Source organism: Corvus kubaryi, unplaced genomic scaffold, assembly GCF_017639235.1.
Source record: "Corvus kubaryi isolate FWS band 111438036 unplaced genomic scaffold, C.kubaryi_AGA036_p1.0 37266, whole genome shotgun sequence".
Taxonomy (NCBI): domain Eukaryota; kingdom Metazoa; phylum Chordata; class Aves; order Passeriformes; family Corvidae; genus Corvus; species Corvus kubaryi.
This window is the reverse complement of record NW_024581081.1, coordinates 8,094,260-8,109,962: the sequence shown is the minus strand read 5'-3', so window position 1 is coordinate 8,109,962 and position 15,703 is coordinate 8,094,260. Positions and strand designations below refer to the sequence as shown.

Sequence of the window (15,703 nt, the reverse complement as noted above, 5' to 3'; positions counted from 1 at the left end):
ACAAGCGGCCCTCGGGCGGGGCGGGGCGGCCTCACCTCCCGGGGCGGCCTCACCTTCCTGGGCGCGCCCGCCCGGCCCCGCCCGGCCCCGCCCGGCCCCGCCCGGCCCCGCCTTTCCCACCTCTGTTCGGTGGCGACCAGCTCGGTACAGCGCGGGGGGGCCTGACAGCCCGAGCAGGGCCGGCTCTGAAGTGACCGTGGACCCCATCTGACCAGGACACCCACCTGGTTACCCCCGTAAGGCCGCCGAGGCAGTTTCAGAGCCACACAGCCTTCTATCAACTCACCTTTACTTCTTAATTTTTTTTTAACACACCACCTAACTTAAGTGGCAAACATGCAGTTAAGCTTAAATGAACATGTTAGCATAGATGTTTATACAAAGAATTTATTCACAAACAAATAGGATTAAAATCTGATAATAGATTCTTGGGCAAAATTTGATCACCTAGAAGTAGAGATAGTTGAAGAGTGTTTTGTAGATATGTTTCCATATATATTTGGGGTGGAAAAAAAAAAAAACAAGTCCAAGGAGAAAAGGTTGTTACCTTTCACCACTGCACAAGCTCAGTTTACCTGGAACATTAAACCACTGAGGCATCAAATGTGGAAGTGAACTGGATCAGTTAAATGCAATCTTTCACTTTCACTGAAGGGAACATTACAGCATCACTGCACCATGATCAGAAAGGAAAAGTAAAACAAATACCCAGCAGATGAAAATCAAGCTAATTATCATGTTAAATACACATGTATTGAATAATGCACTAAATTTATTTCCTCTCCAACCCTTATTTTGAGCCTGCAAAGGGGAAAAATGTTTGCTGCTGAGGAAGCCAGTTCCAAAATCCACTACAGGTGAACAGCAGTGGTCCAATAGTGCAAACAGAGAGTAATTGTGCAGGTGTTTGATGCTGCCTGCCAGCAATGACAGAGCTCCTTGCAGGGTACACAAATCAATGCAGAAGGATGATTTTGGTTAAGATGAGGGGATAAAAACACAATGCTCACTAAATCTAAGTATACTGATCACTGTCTTGCTTTAAGTCTCTTTAGGGCATTTAGGGCAGGAATGGTGAAAACAGGCATGAATGGGATTAATCATTTCAGTCAGGCCTCCAAAAGCCATCACTGGACCAGCATTATTCGGTGTGCAAAGTCCATGCTATCTCTGGCTTTAAGTGATGGACAAGGATAGGATTTATTCTGAGAATTTCCTGTAATACTACATGTATCTAGTGTAAAATTCCTCCATAATTATAGGTCCAGAAAAAAACCATAGTCTCAGAGCCAGCAAAGGTTCTAATAATGAAGCAAGCTGAACACTGTTAACCAGCCAATAGTGACTGACACCTGCTGAGCATTCATCTGCCTCTTGGCATGGGCTCGTGCAAACTAGCGGAGGCTGGTTCAACCCTGCTAGAAATTTTGCCTCCATCACTGGTATGTTTAGCTGCCCATCTTCTATAGCACCAGAGAGTAGCTGTGGAAGTCAGAGACCCTATTACACACATATCCATTTTAATATGCCAGAACCATCTTATTCTTCGATCCAATAACATTTTTTCAGCTGTTTTATTCCCTCCCTGGCTGCTGCCATCCCAAGGCATAAATGAAATGACGGATGGGTGTTTCTCCTGTCATGCAGGCAAGTGACTTTGGACAGCTTGGGTGGCAGCACTGCCAAACTTGAAGTGAGCATGCATCTTGTGAGAGAGGAAAAAAATGCATGGGAGGGAACATCTTAAAGTTCACTGAAACGTTTAATAAATATGACCTTTCAAAATTGTTGTAAGATGCAACATCTACCAACCGCTACCTCTTAGGATCTTATCAAACCTTGATGTAGATGATGTTTCTTTAAAAATTGCTGGAGACATGCAAGTAAAAATTCTCATGTATATTATTTTAATTACATTCAAGCATTGTAGCTAAAACTGAAATGTTACAACATGGCAAAGGACATTAAAGCAAAAATTATGGGATTCCACATGACTTGGAATTTGTAGATTTATGGAGCTGTTTAAGATTTTGAATACAAGGAGAAGAAAATGTTGCAGTATACTAGCAGTTCTACAAAGTGTAAGAAAAAAAAATTGCTAAGCAGAATATACCTACTTAAGGAATAGTGGGAAAAATGATATGCAACACCAAGCGAGCCACTGTAAACAGCTTTTCTGAACCTTTTACTAGTGAGAGTTTATTACTTTAGTAAAACTCCTGCAATCATTCAAACACAGAAAAGTTAGGAAACTGTATTTTTTTAAAAGGCAGAGCTCTATAGCAAGGGAACAATAAGTAATTATTCTAGAGTGTGGTGCCTTATTCTGTCCTGCTAGATACTCCTTTTTATGTTTTTCCAGACAGCATAAAGTTATATGCTTGACTGATATTCAGCTCTTAAAAGGCACAGCCATTAAGATATATTAGCATTATGTTGTCTACAGTGTGATGCCATATCAAAGGAAAATGTAATTTAAACTGCATTTATTCTCACCTCCCATCAATACTAGCTTGCCAGAAGATTCTCTGGGATGGAGTTTTACATTTATCAAAATACTACTAATTTCATGAGATAGGTAAGTGCATTTTTTTATTTCTCCCAACCCCCACCCCAAGATAACAGTTTTACATTTAAAAGATTCTGTGACGTACTAGACTAAGATAGCAACAATGTTTCATTGGGCAACAAAATAATCACTACTGCATAAACAACAGCATGAAGTTGATGTGTTTCTTCTTCTCCAGTTCATAAAAATCAGCCCTGGGACCTGAGTCTTTAGGAGACAATTTAGCTCCCTCCTTGAGAAAGGAGAGACTTAAGCAAGTGCCCTTCTCACCGAATAGTCTGTAGTTGATGCATAGTCCTGCTTCTTAATATTTCTATGTTTAGCACTGAAGGTGTAAGCCCAAGCCATTAATCAGATGTTCCTGCCCCAAGGGTTTTTGGGTGTTGGACAGAAATACAATGTACATGATAAAAGTCCTATATAATGTATGGAAATGCTGTATGGCAAAGCTATTAATTTTCTCTAGCTGGGGTCAAATTTGACATCCACATGAATATAATGTCACTACATAACCCAAATGACTCCAGCTCTATCAATGGGACTAATTGTAGCATGTTCAGATTGAATAGGAATGCAATTTCGAGCATAATTCATTTCACATACAAAATACTTTGAATCAGCAACGACTACAAAATAAATCAGAAACTTTCTAGTCCATCCTAGATATTTGCTTACATTCATGTTTCTAAGTATCAAATACCATCTTGAAATGGTTGAAATAATCCCAGCAAACCAAGAAAAACCGATACAGCAGGCAGAGAATGGCCAAATGAAGACTGAATGAGAAGCAAAAATCAGCCTGACCACCTTTGACAGAATCACCCTTGCTCTCTCAAGTAGAGAAACCAATGCTGTGCTTGAGAGAGCAGTCAGATGAATTTAAGACAAGTGGAAGCAAATTTGTCACATGAGCTCTCCCATTCCTCTGATCCCCCTGCAATGCATGGCAAAACCAAATAAGTGTCACAATTTTTGTCATGACACCTTGCTGAAAGCAACTGGAAAGCTCTGGAAATCACAATGTAGCCGCCTGTTATAGTTAGGAAGGGCCATACAGAGTTAGTGTCCCAGTTCCTGGGAGGTATGCTGCCTTATAGAAAGCTGATTTTAATCTGCTGCTTTGAAGTGGTTGAATATAAACTGTTCACTTTCTTTCTTCAACAGACACAGTGGAAAATAAATTCCTTTATATTTGGAATGGAAAATAGACCTATTTTTTGTTTTGATATCCACTGTTAGATGAGAAGTGCAGAAAAAAATTAGAGCAACTTACCATGTCTTAGTGGCATACGAGCCCTGCTGGTGCCTCTCTTCCCAGTTCAAATCAAAAACTGAAATGCAAAAAGCAGAAAAACAGTAATGTTTCCTTCCTCCAACAAGAGCCCCAAAAGGACTGTAGGAGATGTTAATGAGAGATTACAGAACAGCAGACCTCTTCATTATCCCATATTTTGAGACACGCCAGAGGCTTCAGTTTCAAAGTCCATCGGTGTGCTAAATAGCTTTGATATCCCTTCATGTTCTGCCATTTCAAGTTATTTGTGCTAGAAGTAACATGCTACAAAACCTGTTAAGGTTAAGGAAAGGCTAGATACTGGTACTGTAAGTTTTCTGTATTTATCTGTGCATGAGTCCTAGCTCATCCTTGTCCCATGAGTTTGCTGAGAGGCGAGCCAAACAACCAGGGAGTGAGGAAGAGGGGGAAAGATACGGGAAAGAGGATAAAGGACTCCAGAAAGAACGTGAAAGAAAACTTTTATTGGATTTCTGCTCAGGGAGGGAAGTAACTTTAGTGAACTGGAGCACAATATTCAGGTTATGTTTTAAGTTGCTTATCTGGAAGTTGTGCTAGCCCCAAGCAAAACCCGATAATTCTCACCCTCCAGATAAACTCCTGGGTTGTTTTCTAGTTTTTAAGGTGTTTTTAAAGTTGAATATTTTTGATGCAAAAAAATGTGTCACTAGCCTTGAACTGCACAGATTTCTCAGCAGGAGAGATTTCTGAAGAGAAAGGAACACTTGGAAACTGATTTGACAGGCAATTTTTACTTTATGAAATTAATGGCAGCTGTTTGAAGCTGCACGTGTCTGAAACATTAAAAACCCCACAGCTGAATTTTTGATCTATAAGCATAGAAGATCAAAAAAGCATTACGCTTTTGCCATATGGTTCTAAAGCGTGGGGCAAAGCCGCTTACTTCCATGTGTGCATTTTAAGTTCTATTTTTAAGTTAACCCTACTTATTTTTCCAGATCTGGAATTAATTTTGGAAGCTACTATAACTATTCTGTTACACCAACTCAGACCTCACTTCTCTCCACAATATGCAAAATGTGCTCTTTCTTCACCTTTTATCACCTACAATGGATAGATTTCATCATGTCATGGATAAAGACTGTATCTCACTACACTTTTTTCTGGATGTTTTTTGAAATCAAAAGACTTAATTAGAAAAAGTAAATCTGTTAACAGTATAAATTGTTAGTGAGAGCAATAATAAGAACCAGGGACAGACAATTTGCTATGCAGGTCCCTCCTGCAGATTGCAACACCCCTATACACTGCATGCCCACAGAGACACGGATGTTAGCACTGCTGTGAGCCTCAAGGCTGCACTGCTTCTTAGTGGAAAATGATACAGCATTAAAAATGAGTTCTTTCATCTTGTATTTCCTTAGTAGATTCTTTTATTGTGGTGATAAATTTGGAACAATGAGATTATTTGATTAAACTTTCTCAGTCGCTGCTGAATGGACTACCCTGCTTGTAGAATTAATAAAAAGGCCAAGACACCTCATTAACATGCTTGGTATTGAGCTGGATTGGCAGCAGCGCAGTCTAATCCTGCCAAAGGCCATTTGCTGAGGAAAGTCAGAAAGCTTTTAAATCATATTCTTAAAGGTTGAGTCAGGAGAAGATGACCTTGCAAAAGCTGTAGTCCTGAACTGTCCAGAATTCCCTCCAGCCTATTCATGCTAGAGCTGCTTACTGCACAGAACAATATGTGAATGGTTTCTCCATATGCAGCTCAATGCACCAGGTTTTATTTTGCTGTGCATGCTGATTGGAAAGCTAGATACCAAAGCTTAGTTTTGAAAAAGACACATGCGCTAACGTCCTCTAGCTGGGTTTTTGTGTTTTAGTTGTTATTTTTCTCTTTTTTGGTAGCTGGACATATGCTAGCATCACTTGATGGTCCAAAGGTAAACTTTCATTTACAATAATTGAAACAGACACTCCACACCACTTTAACTTATTGCCTCATGGGCTGTATAAGCACATACAGCTCAGAAAGACATGCACAAAGTGGATGGAAAGCATGTGTATATAATCATGCTTATCAAAACACCACAAGATCAAGATTAATGACATCATTGTTGTTTAAAATCATTCATCTGTGGCACAATAACTACAGAACATTTTATTGTCAAGTAAGTTGCATTGTAATTCTAATACACAACAGCCTGCTTTGGAAACACTGTTTAGGTTATTTACTTATATATGAAAAGTGAATGTCCCAGGTAGTTAAAACATTCTTTACCTCTGGTCGCCTAGATGGAAATAGCGTTTTTGTATGTAGACACAAGCAGCTGCATTTCTCAACAGAAGCACACTAGTTTCAAGTCATTAAAATTTATGGCACAGGTATCCTCTAAGCTCAATTAATCTACTTCATACTGGTAAAACTTCACCAGCTTAGCAGAGTTGCTTCCCATGTCTATTCTCTGAATTCACAGGTAGGCTCTCATTGTGAAGAGTGGCGTGATTTTTTGTGATCAAAATTTTTGTGTATTTTCAAAAGAAATGTGACTAAAAGAAAATTTTATTGCAAATATCTTAACTTCTTGTGTTTTTGCTTAAGCTAAGCACATAAAAATGTCTTAAAAGTTCATAGAACCTTGTGTTCCTCTCTTGGTAAAGTTTCTTCTAAAGCGTATTTTTATATTCCTTTTTCTAGGCTACCTTTATTGGTTTTGAGCTAAAGGTTTTCCTTGTATAAAGGTTTTCTTTTGCTTGCGCATGCAAAACTCCTATTCAAGTAAAATTAGGAGAATGTGAGAAAATTCAAAGAAAAATTGAGCCATATTTACAACATGATAAATATTAGGAAGGCAAACTAAAACCTTACATGTAGTTAAGGAAGAGATTACATTATGGTTACATATCTTCATTAGAAAAGGGACACTCACCTTAAATTTCTTGCAAGACAAATATTGTCCTTGAAGGAGTAATCCAGAGACAAAATTTACAACTTTTCCTAGGATATAGAACTCCAGGGCACTTCAGGAAATGATAGTGCTGTGTGAGACTGAGGACCTGTAAGAATATTTCTCTCCCACAATCTTCTTCATGTTGCTGTGAGTTTTTTAATTATTTGGCCATAGAGATAAGTAAAAATGTTAGCCTTGACATTTAGAATCTGTAGTAAATAGAGAAAACAAGGATATTGCAAACCTCCCTAAATGGATTTTTTAATGCCTGCCAGAAATAAAAATTTTAGTTGTATCAAATAACTAAAAAGGAGAAATAAATAATAATTTTTTTTTATTGTCCTCCTGCAGTTGAAATTTCACACATTAAAAAGTTGAAAACCAGCAACTTTTTATGCTTTACTGTGCAATGAAGATGTAATTTTCACCCTTTGTATCTCACATGGGATTTTTATATTGCCTTGAATGCATTTTTATAAACATAGAAAAGGAAATAAAACAGCCTCTTTAAAATACAGCCATTGTTACTGCCTGAACACTGAGCTACAGATAGTGTTTTGCAATACTCCACTACTCATACACACTTATAACTAGGGTTTTAACCCTCAGCTACTACTAAAATTAATGTCTTGTAACCGTAAATATATTTCTCTACTAAAACAAAACAAATACTCATCACAACACATTTTAGCCTGTCTTTTGACATCACCTAGGGAAAAAAATTGTATTTATTCCTTTAGTTGTCATATATAAAAGAGCCTTTTTTTGTGCCTTCTACTCCCACCAGCTGAATTCTCAGTTACTATGATACCATTCAAGACAAAAGCCCACCCACACAATGCAGTTATTGAGGTGGCCATGCTGTTCCATGCCTCAAGTTCACTTTGGCTGCATTAGTCCATAAAAAACGACCTTGTCCTTGCAGACCCAAGTCAGGCTCCCTTCTCTCCCTCCTCCAGTAGTTGTGGATGTTCTCTGCTTTACCTGGTATAATATTCCTCAATATTGTACACAAGCAGAGATATTGTATTGTCTGTAAGTAATGTACAGAAGCCATTTTTTAAGCCTGATTTTAACAGCCAAATTAAAAAAAAAATCAGCAAAAATATTCAGCTCTGCTCATGACTTTGAAGAGATATGCAACAAACATGCAATTTACCAACAGCAGTTTTCCATCCCAAAACAGTGAAGTGCTTTGCTTAGGTGTGTTTGCTCCAGCCTCCATCAGCATTTTGGAAGTAGCAGGACACACACGTCAAAGCATGAATTCAGTCTTGTCCATCTCTTCTCCACAGCAGAGACATCAATCTCCATTGCTCACTGGCAGCAGCTATTTCATGTGCTGGGCCAAAATCACGCCAGTAAAAACACAGACTCAATATTAGATTTTGAGGGAAGTGCTGCCACTGTTGCTGCTATTATACCATTTAATGTTTTGTATTGCATTAGGCAATAGCTACCTTTTTACTTGCAGCCTCCTTGCTTTTTCCATTTTATTACATTTTAGTTGTCAAACAAGATTGAAAGGAAATAAATCCTGGAGCTTGTGTAATGACTTGTTTTCCTTTTTCTGAATGTCCATTCTCTGGTTCAGTATGAATGCTTTTTTCACCCCCCTCCAGAGTTATCATTTCATCTGATAAAATTTAATTACTCTTGGTTCTCATGCTTTACCCATGGATGCTCATCAGCTCTATGGCCTATGAGCCGGCTCAGGGCTGCAGAGTGTTACCTGTGTCATAGCCTTCAGAAATGCAGTTTGTAGCACTAACTTTTGAAAAGGTTCTTTGGTGACATTTTCTAAAGATACAAATGAAGCACAAAAGAGATTTCCATGCAGCCTGCAATGCAGGGGGGTGTTAGGAGGAGCACTGCTTGCCTGCTTCCATGGCTCCAATTTCACCACGTGGAATCATAGAATATATTGAGTTGGAAGGGACCCACAAGGATCGTCAAAGTCCCACTCCTGGCCCTGCACAGCACCATCCCCAAGAATCACACCATGTCCCTGAGAGCATTGTCCCAATGCCTCTTGAACTCAGGCAGGCACATGAGTGAGGCAGTCATCAAAATGACAAAACAGAAGCAGCCAAATCACAAGTGAAAAGTAAAAAGCACCAAGAAAAAAACCAACACCTCCTCCCACTACTCAAAAGCAGAAAAAGAAAATTTTGGGATGAAAAAATTGTGAACATCCTTGAGAATTCATTAATATAGAATCCAAATATCTGAGCATCATACAAGAGGACCCATAGTTATCCACCAGTGGTAACAATTATCAGCATGCCATTTTTTCCAAAGTTCAGCCTTCCCTCTCTTACCTTATTCTAGAATGGGCAGGATGGCTGCAGAGCTCCCACTTACCACCTGAGATCCATCTTACTGCAGGGGTTTGCATCTCATGCCATCTGTGTTGTGGTATTGCTTGACACACACCAACAAGACAAGCAAATATACAGTGGAAAGATCAGTGAGACACCAACTAATCTGATTTACAGAAAGAGCCTGTGATATAAAGGAGATAAGTAAGACCTCTCATGTGGCTGTGGCTGAGGATAAAAAGGTAACCATTATATGGTTAACCGATCTATTATATTTTTTACTTGAGTTTAACAAACTTCTTTTTTAAACCCACACTTCATCTCTATACCTTTCCTAAGCAACTGTTGATTTTATTTGGTTTTAAGTTACTTACCTACATAGATTCATTTGTTGCTAGTGTTAAGCAAAAGGCACGAAGAGCTGAAGGGATGATAGGAAAATGTCCCCTGAGAATTGTGCAATTCTGCAATATGAAACTGCCCAGGTATGTGCCAGCATGCACATGTTCTTACCCTCTGTTGCTGCTTTCCCAATAAAGTATGTGTGTCTGCACACACACACTTAGCTTCAGACCATGGCACTGATCAGCTCATTCTCCAAGCTGCTGTACCAGCTGTGGGCCCCACTGGAGTCTGCTCACATGGGGCATTTTTGCCATCTTCTGCAGGAGCATGATCAGGCCCTAAATAAACAAAGGAGCTAGCTATAGAGATGTACCAAGAGATTTATCTACTCCCCCTTCCTCTACCTGGGATCAAACTCAAGCATGAATTTTTTAATAGAAGGACAGTTTTGTAGTCCCTGGCCTCTTTGATTATCCAGGTTTTTAAAAACAGCCCATTGGTTCCGTTCCTTTTGAAGTTGTACACAGCAGGATCATTAGCAGTAGAGAAGCAGACAGATGCAGCGCTCAGCGTTAGGTTCCCACGGTCACCATAACAACATTTAGTAGGGATGCTGAGCTATACCATCACTTAAAATGAGACTGACAAGTGCTGCAGAGTGGTGGGCAGGTGACACAGCTTTTGTTTGGAGGCTGCTCTCTCCAGCAGTGAGCCAGGAACATGGAGAAGGATCAAACAAGAGGCAAGGGTACTCTGTGCTTGACAGAACAACTGGAAACTTTCAGCTCAGCTTGTCTCCTGGGAAGAGATGAAGTTTTGCAGGCCTTGGTAATTAATTGTGCAGCTTCTAGTTCTGGCTAGTCTGCAGCTTCTGCTCTAATTGTCAAGCTAGAGAAACTTCTGCAGATGATTGTCTTCTTTCCTCTCTTCCCTCTGCTACCCCAGCTCTAATGGATCATGATTAGATGCAAATGTTATGAGCTCGGTTCAGAATTTGATCTTCCTTTTCTAAACATATTATTGGTGGAAAGTGGTGGTTGAGAAGTCATATAAGAAAAGTTTCCTTTTTCTCCAGAAACTAGATGTTTAAACTGTGTTTTATTAATTTCTAGGCAATTATAAACATTATCAACAAGAATTAACAGTCTCAGCTTATCTACAACAAGATAACAACTTGTAGCACTCAAAGTCATAGATCCTTTCTGGTGGCAGCTCCTTGACTGTGAAGTGTGATAATCCTTCATATTGGTTTCTTAGTTCTAGACTGTCAGGCAAGATAAATGGGTAATCAAGGACCTGGTTAAAACTGCAAAACAATTTTTAGCAGTATGTATTTTAAGTTGAACAAAAGTGATTCCCATTTGAAGAGAAACAGTAAGAGATCCCTGAAAGGTGACACTGGATGCTTCATGGCAGAAGGTGGTAGGAATTGGTAGCAACCTGCATGTCACCGGTTCTTCTATGATAGTGTCTAGCCAAGAATCACTCCTATCAAAACAGCATTTCTCAGTGCTGTAGGTAGCTTCAACTTTATCTTTTAGATTATGACAGTAGAGCATATGATAAAGATTTAGTTAGTATCACCAAAACCTTGTTTGACATAGAAACGAAAGCCGAGTTCCTAGTTCTGACATCTAACCCATGACACCAAGTAAATGGTAGTGCACCTTCAAACACACTCTTTTTACAGAACTGACAGTAATCCTGTACACTTCACTATGGGGTCACCTTGCATGATTTGTCCAAACTAAAAAAAAACCCACCCAAAAATCCATAAGTAACAGTAAGTCAGGTGAGCTCATCTTGGAGGTAAGAACAGTTTGACATTCAAACAACAGCACAAGAGTTTGCTGTCAGGAAGAATGCGGGGGGTGGAGGGGGCAAGAATAGAAGAGGACCTTAATTTAGGACTTGCTTACCATAATAGTATTGGCAAATTTATGCTGAGTTACTGTAAAGCATTATTTGTGGTGACAACAGGCACAAGCATCAAAAGGGAATCCCAGTGGAACGAGTTTTTGGTGCTATATAGCATCAAGACACTAGGCTGTCTCAATAGACATAAGTGAAAAATGACATTTCTTAGAGTTTGGAGAGGTTAATTTCAGCAAAGTCTATGGCCTCCAGGTGGTGCAAAAGCAAGGCCCTGAATGGGTGAATTTATTGCAAAGCTCCATGCAGAAGGTTCTTCTGCTGCCACATTTTGCCACACTCAATTACTAGCACTTCTTGTCCATACAATGAAATATATTCATTTGTTTAAGATGTGATAATATTAGCTTAATAAAACACGTCTACAAGATTCAGAGTTAGAATGAAAATGAACAATACCAGACTGACACAAACCTCTCCATTCCACCAGGTACATGCTTGTTAGAATAATACTAGCTTTGTTTTCCATTGTTCGTGCATCTATAGTTTTCCACTGCTTTGAAGATTATAATGAGTATATTGATTTTCTCATATCCACACATACAAAACTACAATATAGCTCTGCTGTGAAAAAGCTCTGCATACTAATACCCTAGCTGGTGTCTCAAGGGGGCTGCTTGTGGGCGCTGATCTCTACTTCAGGCTAAAAGAAACTGAGCCTTCTTTTTAGGGTAAATTAGAAACATGACAGGGGCTACAAAGATACAGATCAAATAACTCCAGTCATTCTAAAAGCCAGCACTCCATGCTTATGCCAAAGCAAACTCTGAGCTTACTAATTGAGCAATAGGAATCAAAGAGCAAGAACTTTGGAGTAGAATGAAAAAAAGTGTACTTGTGCATCTCAGTACTCAACATGTGATCAGAATAATCTCCTGAAACAGCAAAATGCTTTGGCCCAATGGCCTACAAAGTGCAGTAGCATAACCACCACTGCCCCTAAATATGACAGCTATTGGTCACTTTAATCACATGGACATCATCTGCTTTCATTAGAGGTTTTTTAAAATTTTATTCTACCACACATTTTGGAAACTTTTGAGAGATGAAATAATGATGCATGCTGGCCTTTGACTTGGTGAACATGAAAGTTAAATGTAGTGCCTTTTGATTATTAATTGCAGAGTTCCTTATAGGCAGTATGATCTGAGAGCAAAACAATTCTAAGAGGACAGGCAAAGGTAAATTCTAAACAGAAAACCAAAGAATCAGAATAAAAATTATGGATAAAAGCTCTAAGAAAGGAAGAAAAACATTGCAGAAGACAAAAATATCCTAGGATTCCCAGGCTGGCTGGGACTGTTATGTGTCTTTTTCCATGCTGCTGGTGTTGTTCATCTAGTACCTCCAGCACTTCTAGGTAAAGCCCATCAGAGCTTTTTTACTGACATGAGGGTATAAAAAATTAGATTGGCTTCTTGAGTTCTTGAGCGCTTGTGGAAGCACTGAAGTTTTATGTTAGCACTCCATACCAGGAACAAAGAAAACTCCATCAAAGAACAGAATACCTCATGCCTTCATTCTGACATGAAGACAATTCTTTTAAAACATGAATATGCCTTTCATGAACACTCCACATTTATGTAGTATATCAATCAGTTATATCTAGCCACTTTTCTGATTACCCTGTCTGCAGCTTTCACCATGACTCTTTCAACATTTCTCACTCTAAAAGAGCAGGACACGGGTGTGTGTTCACCTGTCCTGTTTCCTGGAGAAATCCTAATCACTTATTCGCGATTAGCCTAATCACTAATGAGACAGTGTAGAACTTCAGGATTGTGTGTTCTTCTCCTTTCACTTCTCTCCCTTAATGGCTCACTGACCATACCTGAACAAAATAAACTAATAAGCTTGATTGAATGAACGTTCATCTTCTTAAACATCTGAGACACAGCTATAGCACTGAGCTAGGGAAAAAAGTGAGATTTAACATCCTCCAGCACACATTGGATGTAAAAATATGTCTCCCACTTGCACTGCTTTTATCCATCATAATCTCCATCCTGACATTTTAAAGTCAGCAGATGCATGTTCTAGAGGGACTAGAATCTGCTGCCCAGGTTCTTAAAATGTAACTACTAACCCAGTTAGAAGATGAATATTTCTTCTGGATTCCAAGGAGGTTCTGAGTCAGAGTTGTACAGCTGAGATTTCTGACCAAAGGAATGCTCACCAGCTTAAAAACAGCAGCTTCTAGAATAGTGCAGTGCAGTGTCTCTTTTTCTTGCATATTCAAGACTTCAATCATCTTTATCCAGCACAGAAATTCAATAAGAGCTTCAGAACTGACCCTTGATCAGATTATAGAGGTAAAGTCAATGTGAGAGGTAATCTATTTTCTGTTGCACCAGTTCCCCTTGAGGATTACTATGGGCAGACATATGAAAACACTGTTGGGGTAGCACCTCTGGAATAACATAATTAGTTAAAAAGGGAAAAGTAACTGTGCAAGAGCAATTACAGCTGGAGAGAGGAGTGAGAATATGTGAGAGTAACAGCCCTGTAGACACCAAGGTCAGAGAAGGAGGGGAAGGAGGTTCTTATGGAGCAGGTTTGTTGGCAGTCCCCAGGAGGAACTCCTGCTGGAGAAGTTTGTCAACATCTGCAGCCCATTGGAAAGACTCTCACTGAAGAAATTCACAGAGAACTGTCTTCCATGGCAGGGACTCCATCCTGGAACAGGGGAAGAGAGTGAGGAACCCTGAGGAAGATGCAGCAGAGAAAACATGAAGTCTTCCACAGCCCCCATTCCCCATCCCTCAGTACTGCTCATGAGGAAGGAGGTAGAGAAAATCAGGAGTAAAATTAAGTCCGGGAAGAGGGGAGATATGAGGGGAAGGTATATTAAGATTGCAGGTTCTTTTCTCATAATCCTGCTCTGATGTGTTTTGTAGTAAATTAAACTGATTTCCCCAAATCAAGTCTGCTTTGTCTCTTGCAGTAATTGTTGAGTGATTCCTCCCTGTCCTGATTGCAACCCACAAGCCTTTCATTATATCTTTTTCTCCCCCTTCCCAGCTGAGGAGGGGAGTAATAGAGCAGCTGTGGTGGGCTCCTTGTGTCCTGCCAGTACCAACCCACCACATTTCTCTACTTAGTCATCAACACAAAAGAATTTTGGCATTGAAGAATATTGAGTTACTTGAATTCTAATAATTGTTTTCCTTGCTAGAATGTCAAGGCTGGCACTGACACATGCATACTCTTCATTTACAGGGAGAAAATGCATTTGAACAGAAGGGAAAGCAGATCAGACTTTGCAATACTTTCCAAAATACCATCCACTTGTCTTGGCTAGATGAGCTTTTATCAAGATCTTGTAAAAAAAATTTAACAGCATTTTTTTTCTCTTGCCTGCTTTGATCAGTTGTGAGGAAATTAGAAAGGCCATCACTGTTCAGCCTTAGCACCAGAATCCTATTGAGATGAATGGTGCAATTAACACTTCTGAAAACATTTGTTTGACCATTCAAGCAGTCCAGAATATCATCTTTCTCCATGTAAGCTTTTTTATAGTTGGCATTTATTAATATCAGTAAATGTCAGAGACATTAAGTAGCAAAATTGTTCTAATTTTCAAAATGCAACCTGTAGAGAATTCTTTTCCTAACAGGACCACATAACTTTTCACTGTCCTGGCCTGAACTGGAAACTTAAATATCATTAATCTGCAGGTAGAAAGACTGCATCCAAGTTTCGATTTTCAAAGCACATTAGCTTAACAAATTAACCACATCCAGTTCTGGGCCCCTCAGTTCAGGAAAGACACTGAGGTGCTGGAGTGTGTCCACAGAAGGACAATGAAGCTGGTGAAGGGTCTGGAGCACAAGTCCTGTGAGGACTGGCTGAAGGAGATGGAGGTGTCTAGCCTGGAGAAAAGGAGGCTCAGAGGGGGACCTTATGGCTCTCTACAACTGCCCGAAAGGACGGTGTAGCCAGGCGGGGGCCAGTCTCTTCTCCCAGGCAACAAGTGACAGGACAAAAGGATACAGTCTTACGCTGTGCCAGGGGAGGTTTAGCTTGGACATGAGAAAAAAAAATTCCTCACAAAACGGGTGATTAAATATTGGAGTAGGCTGCCCAGGGCAGTGGTGGAGTAACTATACATGGAGATGTTTAAGGAAAGACTGGACATGACCCTCAATGCCATTGTCTGGTTTGCAAGTGGTGTTTGGTCATAGGTTGGACTCAGTGATCTCAGAGGTCTTTTCCAACCTAATTGGGTTTTTGATTAGAAAATCCCAAACCAACAAACCCAGAAGTTTGGTTTACCTTTTCTGAGTGGCTCAATTGTTAATTGTAATCAAAAAGACCTGTTAGA

General features: G+C 39.7%; 1 long non-coding RNA gene across 2 annotated transcripts in view; it reads left to right on the top strand.

Moving 5' to 3' along the window:
- Positions 1-14,662, top strand: part of LOC121663228 — a 16,461-nt gene extending 1,799 nt beyond the window's left edge. For both annotated transcript variants that reach the window (XR_006015571.1, XR_006015572.1), the window contains exons 2-3: positions 2,513-2,578; positions 14,046-14,662. This is a non-coding gene — a long non-coding RNA (uncharacterized LOC121663228). The remainder of the gene's footprint in view (positions 1-2,512; positions 2,579-14,045) is intronic.
- Positions 14,663-15,703: the final 1,041 nt, after the last annotated feature.